This window comes from Stegostoma tigrinum, chromosome 21, assembly GCF_030684315.1.
Source record: "Stegostoma tigrinum isolate sSteTig4 chromosome 21, sSteTig4.hap1, whole genome shotgun sequence".
Classification (NCBI taxonomy): Eukaryota; Metazoa; Chordata; class Chondrichthyes; order Orectolobiformes; family Stegostomatidae; genus Stegostoma; species Stegostoma tigrinum.
Window position 1 is genome coordinate 15,554,921 of NC_081374.1, and position 11,227 is coordinate 15,566,147.

Genomic DNA, 11,227 nt, shown 5'->3' on the forward strand with positions numbered 1-11,227 from the left:
CCTTTTGCCTTAAATAATGCCCTGTGTTATTGAGCCCTATACTAATGGTAAGAGCACCTTCCTATCCACCCAATATATATTGCTCATAATATTATACATTTCTCTCAAAGTTTGCTGGTTCAAAGAAAACAACACAGCCCATCCATCCTTTCCCCATTGCCCAGAATCTCCAACTCAGGCAGCATACTGGTATGTTGTCTAGTGCAATCACATCCTTCCTATAATGTGGTCATTGAATTGTAGATTCATACAGTCACACAGCACAGAAACACACACGTCGGTGCAACTCATCCATTCTGGCCACCTTTCCCAAACTAAACTAGTCCCATTTGCCTGCATTTGGTCCATATCTCTCTAAACCTTTCCTATTCATAGACTCAAAGAAGTCTATCCACAGCATGAAAACAGGCCCTTCGGCCTACAGTTTTCACAATTTGAACTAATCCTTTTTGTCTGCATTTGCTCTATGTCCCTCCATATCTATCCCATCCGGGCACTGGTCCAAATATCTTTTAAATGCTGTAACTATATCTGTATTTATCACTTCCTCTGGCAGTTCATTCCACACATGAACCACACTATGTGTGAAAACATTGTCCCACGGGTCCCTCTAAATCTTTTTCCTCTTATTTTAAGAATATGATCCCTTGTTTTGAACTCCATCATCTGAAGGAAAGACACCTGCCATTCTCCTTATCTATGCGTCTCACGATTTTCTAAACCTCCACAAGGTCACCCTTCAATCTCCAGCACTGTAGTGAAAAAATCCCAGTCTACCCAGCCTATCCTTATGACTCAAATCCTCTAGTCGCAGCAACATCCTGGTAATTTTTTTTATTTCTGAGCCCTCTCCAATTTAATAATATCCTTCCAATAGCAGGCGATCAGAACATTACACGATTTTCCAGAAGGGGCCTCACCTATACAACCTCAACATCCGAACTCCCATACTCAAAGGTCTGAGCAATGAAGGCAAGAGTGCTAAATGCCTTCTTAACCAACCCTGTTTACATGTAATTCAGATTTCAAAGAATTATGCCCCTGAAGCTCTAGGTCTTTCTAATCTACAACATCACTGAGACCCCTATCATTAATTCTATAAGTCCTGACCTTATTTGTTTTACCAAAATGCAATACCTTGCTTTTATGCAAATCAAATTCTATCTGCCGCCCCTCAGCCCATTGGCCCAAATGAGCAGGGTCCTGTTGTACTCTTAGATAGCCTTCTTCACTGTCCACTCTGCAGCCAATTTTGGTGTCATCTGCAAACTTACTAAACATGCCTCCTATATTCTCATCCAAATTGTTTATATAAATTACAGACAAAAAGGGACCTAACACCAATCCGTGCAGAGTACCGCTGGCACAGGTCTCCAGTCTGAAAAAAACAATCCACCAACACCCTCTGTCTCCTACTGTCAAGTCAATTTTGTATCCATTTGGCAAGATCTGCCTGAATCCTATATGATCCAACTTTACTAATTAGTCTACCATGAGGAACCTTGTTAAAGGCTTTACTAAAGTCCAGAACTGCATACTGTTGTGGCCTAAGTGTTCCAACATAACCTCCTTACTCTTGTACTCTATGCCTCAGCTAATAATGTCAAGTATTCTATTTGCGTTTTTAACCACCCTCATCCATCTGTCATCCAACTTCATGATATGCACAGGGTGCCTGGTGTCCTACTACTCATAATGTAGTCCCTTGACATGTTAGCCCTCACCCAGTGTATTATGATGTGGAGGTGCCGATATTGGACTGGAATGGACAAGTCAGAAGTCACATGGCACATGTTACAGTCCAACAGGCTTATTTGAAATCACACAGGCTTTCGGAGCACAGTCCTTCATCAGGTGCAGTGAGACAGCACAGCACACAGACCCAGAGTTTAGAAGCTGCCGGCTCAAAGCGGAGAGGATCTCTGAGAAGATCGCACATATTGACGCAGATTTCAAGTTTCTGCAGAAATGCAAGAAAGCAGAGAAGATCCCAAAAAGACGATAGATCACGAACCCACTCAAGTCAACTCACAGCACAGACTATGCTGAGAGACTCTGCCATCGCACCACACTCCTCAGTCATCTCGTACATCAACTCGACAGCTGATGCCACAACCTTGAAATCAAGATAAAGTCCATATTTTCAGCTTGAGCTCAAGATACAGCAGAACAGTTAGGAGACACTGCCAAGCAGATGAGGCAATGGAACTACACCAACCACATGCACATCAAGAACAAGAAACTGGAGAAACATGGCATTACCACCAGCAGTAACCAAGCTTCCCTTGGTAGCACAGTTGAAAGCGCTACCACCACACAGAAATACATTGTCAACCTGTCTGACCACATGCACCAACTGGATGAAATTGAAGTTCTCAGCCGAGTGCTCAATTTCTGTCCCAACTACAGATATGGTCTCCATTGGTCTCACAGCAGGCACAGAAGGATTCATCAAGCAAATGAGGCTCTGGGAATTCTTCTACAAATTCTCAGGATGTCAGCCATGAGCCAATGAGAGAACCAATGAGCTGGAACAGTTAACAGAGAGATCTGTGGTGCATCAACCAAAGAAGACGGAATCGAATTGGACCCTCCTGGAAGGCTGCTGCCCTAGGCTCAACATGCACCCTCAAGCCGTGAGGAGATGCATTGGTGCCAAATTCATTAGCTGTGCTCAGAAGGTAGTGTAGAACATCACCCAAGCACAATACAATGCCATCCTTGCTCTCAAGACCTACCACAACCTTGTGATCAATCCAGCAGATAATTCAGGAGCTATCATCCTACAGAACAGAACAGTTTACTGCAATAAACTATACAGACAACTGGGCAACCAGGAATACTACAGACAACTACCTGCCAATCTGAACAAAGAATACACCTGTCAACTCAACAGACTGATCAAGACTTTTGATCCAGATTGTCAGAGTATCCTATACACTATCATCCCATGTACTTCTCACATAGGAAGCTTCCACTGCCTTCCACGATGATTATCCCTGATTTATCCATGTTTCTTCAAAATGCAGACATATTTTGTCACTTAGAATTCTTTCTAATATCTCCCATCACCAAAGTTAGATTGTCTGGCCTGTAATTTCCTGGTGCACACCTTCCTCTGTTGAACAATAGAGCAATGTTAGCAATCCCCCAGTTCTCTGACAGCTCACCTGTGTCCAGAAAGGATTTGAAAATTACTGCCATGGCTGCTGATATCTCCCTCTTTGCCTCTCTCAACGGCCTGGGATACATCTCATTGGGGACCTACAGGTTCATTCCCTTGTAATGCTGCTAAGCAGTTTTGTGTCTTCCTCTCCCTACATGCTAATTTTTTCCTTGATTCTTTACGTGGGATAATGTAATTATAGTACAACATTAAAGAAAAATTGTGCTCAGATATTTTATTTCTCCTTGAGATCTGGTGGTGCAGTGTGACAGATCACTCTCGGAAGTTGAGTTGCACTTTGACGCGCAGCTTTCAATGTGGAGGACTTTGAGTGGCAATAATAGAGACTCAATTTTGTCTCCATTACATGGCTGATTAAGAATACCTCCCAATCAGCCTGTTTGGCTGCATGGTGAACGCACCTTCCTTGGTCATAGATATTGCAGTTCAACAGGCAGCAGGAGTTTCTGGCACAAAGGCAGGGATACCACAAACTATAACAAAAGATCCCTTGAGATCAACAGGTTACTCGTTGCTAAATTATGACCGAAAAAGTTATCATCTAACATACCAAATACTTAATCCCTCATGATCTTTATCATCTTCTTAAAAGACAAATATATGCGACAGTTCCTCCTAGCTTTTGGAAGAGTTTCATTACAAATGGTTAGTAAACGGAAAGTTAGTCAAGGGGTTCAAATACATTAACAGATTTGGTAAGAGTATAGGTCAAGTTTTCATGGTCTTTCCAGACCATTGGGCAGTTCTCTCATTAGACAGAGACAACCGTTGATGGTTTAACCTGATGGTCACCATTCCTCAGGTGAAAAGAGTGGTTGAGAAGGAGAGTCCTTCATAGTAACATCAGCCAGTGCAGGAATTGAACCTATATTTTTGGTGTCACTGTTTATCACAAACTGGCCACACAGCCAACTATGGATCAAGAGCTGGAAAGTTTCTGGAAAGGTCAATATCTGGAAGATGCGAATTTAACGAAATTGGCAGTGTACTGTATGCACTTTAAAAAGAGCTCTGTGCACATGATAATCACAAGTGATGCTTTCAGTTTGAAACAGGGTGTCCCAAGAGTAAAGTTTGGCTGTGGATCTTTCAGCTGCAAGTTTATTTTGTAATTATTAACTACAGCAAGAGGTCTCGTTGCATCTTTCCACTTCCTCAATCAGTCGTATTTAGTTTTCAAATATAACCTTAGCGTTTGCAAAATTCAACACTGCATTTTGATGCTACTGATGTTGTTTTGCTCCCAAAATTGTATCCACAGCACTCCTGCACATTTCCATCCTGACACCTGCTGGCAAGATCCGAATCTGGAGAAGGTCCTGATGTTCTACAGAGTAGTTTAAAATGGTTGATGTCAACAATGAGAGTTGCTGCATGTTGAGCAAGTTTTGGGTGGGACCTCAAAGTTTTGGGTCATGCCATTTTCTCCCAGGCTTAGATGCTATTGTTATTATGCCCCTCAGCATGCAATATTCAAGGGAGATGAAGTAGCATGGAAGAGGGCAATCTTCTCAGAGAAGAACAAGTAGAAGGAATGGATCAGGACTTATCCCCATGCACGTTTGTGATGATGCTGTGGTTTTAAGAGGTGTGTTTCGTCTTGGCTTCTTTTAGAGAACAACTGGGGGACAAGTGGCAAACAGTCATAGAGTTGTACAGCATGGAAACAGATCCTTTTTGGTCCAATCTGTCCAGATCAACCAGATATCCTAAATTAATCTAGTCCCATTTGCCAGCATTTCGCTCATACCTTCTAAAACCTTATTATCCATATACCCATTCAGGTGGCTTTTAAATATTGTTATTGTACAACCTCCACCACTTCCTCTGGCAAGTCATTCCATACATGCACCACCCTATGTCTGAAAAAATTTGCCCCTTAGCTCCCTTTTAAATCTTTCCCCTCTCGCCTTAAATGCATGTTGTCTCGTTTTGGACTCCCCTACCCTATGGAAAAGACTTTGACTATTCACCCTATCCATGCCCTCATGATTTTATAAACCTCCTTGAGTTACTATTCAGTCTCCAACTTTCCAGATAAAATAGCTCCAGCATATTTAGCCTCTCCTTATTGCACAGATCCTCTAATCCAGGCAACATTCTTGTAAAGAGATAACGAGGTGTAGAGCTGGATGAACACAGCATGCCAAGCAGCATCAGAGGAGCAAGAAGGCTGAACGGGTCAGAACCCTTCTTCAGAAAAAGGATCTGATGAAGGGACCAGACCTGAAACATCAGCTTTCCTGCTCCTCTGATGCTGCTTGGCCTTCTAAGTTCATCCAGCTCTACACCTTGTTATCTTTGATTCTCCAGCATCGGCAGTTTCTATTATCTCAACATCCTTACAAATCTTTTCTGAATCCTTTCAAGTTTCACAACATCCTTCCTATAGCAGGGACACCAGAACCACAAGTAGTATTCCAAAAGTTCTCTAACCAATGTCCTGTAGAGCTGCAACATGGCCTCCTGACTGCTATATTCAATGCACTGACCAATAAAGGCAAGCATACTAAACAACCCCTTCACTATACTATCTACCTGTGACTCCACTGTCAAGGATCTATGAGTTTGCACTTCAAGATCTCTTTGTTTAGCAAAGGGATCCCAAGGACCTTACCATTAAGTGTGTAAGCTATCAGAAGATAAATAGCTTGTGAGGTCTTGGTGCTTTTTTTAAAGTTGGAACTATAGAAGCAGTCTGGATGTGGTGTGACCAGCTCTCCCAGGCCAGGATTTCTATTTTTTTTAGTTTCTTTAAGTTTAGCTTTAAGCAGTCGCTGTTAGAGAGTCAACAGGGTTGGGAGCTGTAGTAAATGTCTCCTGGCTGCAGTTTTTGTTTGATATTTCTTTCTCTATCTCTGCTGTTGGATTGCATGTGAGAAAATCTGATTTCTGCATTTGCTTTTCGGCCAAGGGGTGCTTTATGGGGTATCACTGGAACAGTTAATCAGTAATAGTTACTATATTTATTATTTTGTTAAGTTTTCCAACACAGTTAAGTTATTCTAAGTTCCTCTTTCTTTTCTTGTATTTTGACTATGGTGTTTGAATGAATTGTGTCTTTTTTTAACATCGAGAAATTGGAACAATCAAACTGCATTTGGAACACAGCAGCTCAGATTTACCTCTAAAATAAGGAAATATTATGGTCCAGGCTATCTTCGTAAAATATTTCGAGGGGGTCTAGTCTGGTTTGGTCCAGGACACAGTCTTCCATAAAGCTTTCTCTTCCCTTAACCTAAGCATTTATGAAGGAGGTGCCCACTGAAGTCTACAAACAGTTTCAGCCAGATCAAGGACAAGATCAGAGTGGAGAAAGGACCGCATTGGTAGTGGTTATGCAGGTTGAATATTCCTTGAATTTGCATCTGCCTGAAGCAAGTAATTCTGTGAAAAGTCCCAGTTTGCTGCACACTGCTGTGTAAGGAAGGTGATAGGCACTTCTCAGGGAAGGGGCATGCACTGTTATTTTCCTCATCAAATGAGGTGGTGTCATCGAACAGTTCTGAGTTACAAGTACCATCAACTGCACACCCATGGCTTTTTAAGTACTGCATCTAATTACTGTTGGTGGGTTACCATGCCGAGCCCATTATATAGACATCCTGCGTGATGATGCATTCACCCAGCGCCAGCCCACTGTTCCTTCAGCATTTGAGTCATCATCTGAGGGCCACAAAATTTACCCACTTAACAATCAACTCATAACTCCACTCCATGCCTGAGACACATGTGACCAGAATGCAAATAACATGTGCCAAATGTTTCAATATGGAACACACAGTAGGCCATTGACATACACAAGGAACAGTCCCCAGGTTGGAGCATTCAGGAAGAGTTCTGCAAGTCATAGAGTCTGTTCTATTATGCAGACAGTGGATCTGGTAATTTTTTAAAGCGGTTTTTCGACTTGTCATTACAGAATCCCTACAATATTGGAGCAGGCCATGCGGCCTGCAAGTCCACAATGCCCCTCCAAAGAGATTCCCACCCTATCCCTAAAATAGTTTACTTTGCCTCTCCTTATTCTTCTCACCAAACTGCATAAACTTACACTTCTCCTTGTAAAATGACTTAAGCCAAAAAACATGGTAATTATGTACTTCTCTACATTTTGCAGTGTTGAACTTCGATCATCAGTTTTAAACTACTGTTTTTTAAACAAGTGCCGGCCTATGCTGAACATAAATACTAAAGGAATTGCAATAAAATGCCTTCAGATATTCAATTAGTACATCGAAGCGTTTTCTGTCAGAAAGCTTTCATAATGCCATAAATTCAGAACTGAAACAAAAACAATAAAAGTGTACAAAATACACCTCGTGAGACAAGTTTAGCGATTGCTATGAGCAATATTATTGTATGAATATTTAACTGTCAAATTCCTTCCTTCACTATTTTAGTGCAAGTATAAACTTATGCCCAAATAAATAAATATGTTTGCCAAAATCAGAGACTTACAGTGGATTTTTGTTTCGTAGAGTGCAGAAAGACAGACACCAAAATTGATGGTACAGTTGACAGTGAAGAAGTTTATCTAAGATTGCAAAGAGACCTTGATCAATTTGATCAATGAGCTGAGGTGTGGCAGATGGAGCTTGATTTGGATAAATGTGAGGTATTGCACTTTGGTAAAATGAGAGCAGGATTTATAAATTAATGGTAAGGCTCTGGGTAGTGTTGTAGAACAGAGACAGCCAGGGGTTCAGGTACATAATTCTTTTAAATTTTTCCCATTGGTAGCGAAGGTGATGAAGAAGGCATTTATTGTGTTTGCCTTCATTGCTTAGACCATTGAGTACAGGAGTTGGGACATCATGTTAGGGTTGTACAGGATGTTGTTTGGACCTATATTGGTTAGACCACTTTTGGAGTGCTGTGTGAAGTTCTGGTCACCCTGCTTATAGGAAGGATACTATTACATAGGAGAGAGTTCAGAAAAGATTTACCAGGCTGTTGCCAGGAATGGAGGGTTTGAGCTTTATTGATAAGCCGGATAGGCTGGGGCTTTTTTCAGTGGAGTGTAAGAGATTGAGGGATGACCTTATTGAGGTTTCTAAAATCATGAGGGGCACAGATAAGATGACTAGCAAGGGTCTTTTTCCTCCAGCGGGTGAGTTCAAAATTAGGGGGCCATCGTTTCAGGTGCGAGGAGTAAGTTTTAAAAAGGACATGAGTTGCAAATTGTTTACATGGAGAGTGGTTTGTTTATGGAATGAACTGCTAGAGGAAGGGGTGGATGCAGGTACAGTTATAACATTTATAAGACATTTGGATAAGTACATGATTAGCAAAGGTTTGGAGAGATATGGGCCTAGCGCAAGCAGGTGGAACTAGTTTAGTTTGGGAAGATGGTTGATGTGGACCAGTTGGACCAAAGGGCCTGTTTCCATACTGCGTGACTCTATGAATCTATAACAGTCTAGAAAGTTTCTGTCCAATTTTCGAATGTGTTGCCAACATTTACTGGGAATGCCAACAAATGAAATCTCTCCTTTTAATATGAGCATTTAAAATAATTATACATAGCAACAGCAAAAGTAATTTTGCAGATTTCGAAAGTTGTCCATACTGGAAGAATTGGGAGGAAACTGCCTAAACAACTGCTAATTATCAGAGTGGTGTTGACAGTGCACTCAAGATCTGAAACCAAATGGTTTATTTAAAATGCAGAAAGCAACATATAAAACATTCAGTAATTTGGGTCAATTATTAAACAACTTTTGTAGTACAATTATCAACAGTGGTTACTCTTGAACAGAAACTCAACAAGGCTCAACACATAAACACAATGGCTGCAAGAGCAGGTCAGAAGCTGGGAATACTGCGGCGAGTAACTCACCTCCTGAATCCCCAGAGCCTGTCTGCCATCCAGGAGGCACAAGCCAGGAGTCTGATGGAATACTCCCCACTAGCCTGAATGATTGTATCTCTTACAACATTCAAGAAGCTTGATATCATCCAGGGAAAAACAGCCTGCTTGATTGGCACCACATCTGGAAGCATCTACTCCCTCTACCACCAACGTTCAGTAGTAGCAATATGCACTATCTACAAGGTGCACTGCCCAGAAATTCACCCAAAACCCTAGATAGCATCTTCCAAACACATAACTACTTCCATATAGAAGGAAAAGGGCAGTAGATACATGGGAACGCCACCACATTCAAGATCCCTGCCAAGCCACTTATTACTCTGAGTTGGAAATCACAGCCATCTTCACTGTCACTTGGTCAAAATCTTGGAATTCTCTTCCTAAGGGCATTCTCTAACTACAGCAGATGGACTGCAGCAGTTCAAGAAGTCAGCTCACCACCACCTTCTCAAAGGCAATTAGGACAGGCAATAAATGCTGGAAAGTTAGCAATGCCTACACCCCATGAGTGAATCAAAATCATTACTAAACTGTCTTCAGATCCCAGCAGAAGCTTCATTAATCTAAATCATTGTGACAGCTCTGTTAGCAGAGATCTGTCAGGAAATCTTGAAAGTTAAAATGTAAAACAGAACTATAGAAATAACAACAGATGTTTACTGGAATAATCTTTAACCTTTATCCATTAGTCAACACAAAATAGTTACAATTTGGATTATTGTACAATACCAATATAGAATACAAAACTCCTTTGAGGTTCATTATTTAGTTGAAATTTTATTTAAATGAAATTATTTTATCAATGATGTATTTTTGTTGCATTTGGATATATAGTAGATAAACCAGGAACGTGGAGGCAAATGTGCAAAATATTTGAAAGATTGTCAAGAATGTATAGGGATGTAAAATTGAGGTTAAAATCAGATTAGCTCCGATCTTATTGAATGATGGAGCAGGCTCAAAGGTCTGAAAGGCTGACTTTTGTTCCTTGGCTGTATGACAAATTATATTCTGAATTAAATATGCTGTGGCATTTGAAAGACCGAAAGCTGAATCTTATGCTATTTTGGTGCAAGTGCAAGTCCACTGAGGTTGGTAGAGTGATGTTAGCAGATTTTCTCCCTGTATGTCACCACTTGTAATGATCATTGTTGAGGCATGGCAATTATCATGCCTTATCTCCATCCACAGTGCCGTGTGCCATTTGCAGAAGAACTTGCCACTCACTGAGAGAAATTTGCCACTTGATCAGCATCTCACCATCTTCAAGAATCCACGGTGAACCATGGGGAGCTCTGGCACCTGAACTGTGACTGAGTAAGTTCCCCTTGCAGTGGCACTGAAAAGGCTAATGCCTGGTCGGCAGTCAATGTGCTGAATCAGGAACCAAGACAACATGGTACAGTTGGTAGCCCGGCATTGCTCTCTGACATTGAAGAAGATGTAGGCTGAGAACTGCTGTACAGTGCGTCCACCCGTCTGGTTGTGTAACCGTTGCCGTTGCCAGAGTAAGGCTCACATGTTGTGGCATGATGGTACCTGGTGACTCTGCACTAGGACAGCAAGGCAGCAGTCTTGGTGGCAGCCTTATCATCCATAGACTGTGTGCCTGTCCCTAGGTGGCCACCGTACCCAGTGCAGCCATGTATTGCTAACTACCGGTGTACTTGACTTCATATGTGTGGGATGGCAGGGCAGAGCACCAGGACTTTGCATAGCTGTCAGAATGGAGGTGATCGCTCCCTGGAAGTTGGGTGCTAATGCCTGTGGTGAAAGGGGACATGTGGCTAGTATTTGTGGCTTCTGTCCAGGTCTAAGATTCAGTCAATGGACAACATGGAGGCCATACAAAGTGATCAACCAGCAGTACCTGCCAGGTACGTGTTCTGATTTCCATGTTGAGTTTTCCCCAAAGCTATTTTGCACGTCATGTCAATGTTTCTGAAGAAGGGTCTCAGCCTGAAACGTGAGCCTTCCTGCTCCTATGATGCTGCTTGGCCTGCTGTATTCATCCGGCTCTGTACCTTGTTATCTCGGATTCTCCAGCATCTGCAGTTCCTACTATCTCATATCAATCCATGGTGATTTGGGCTGTTAATAAGCTGCTTACCAATGAATAAAATGTGTCAATTGGGAACTTTGAAATAGAGTCATACAGCACAGAA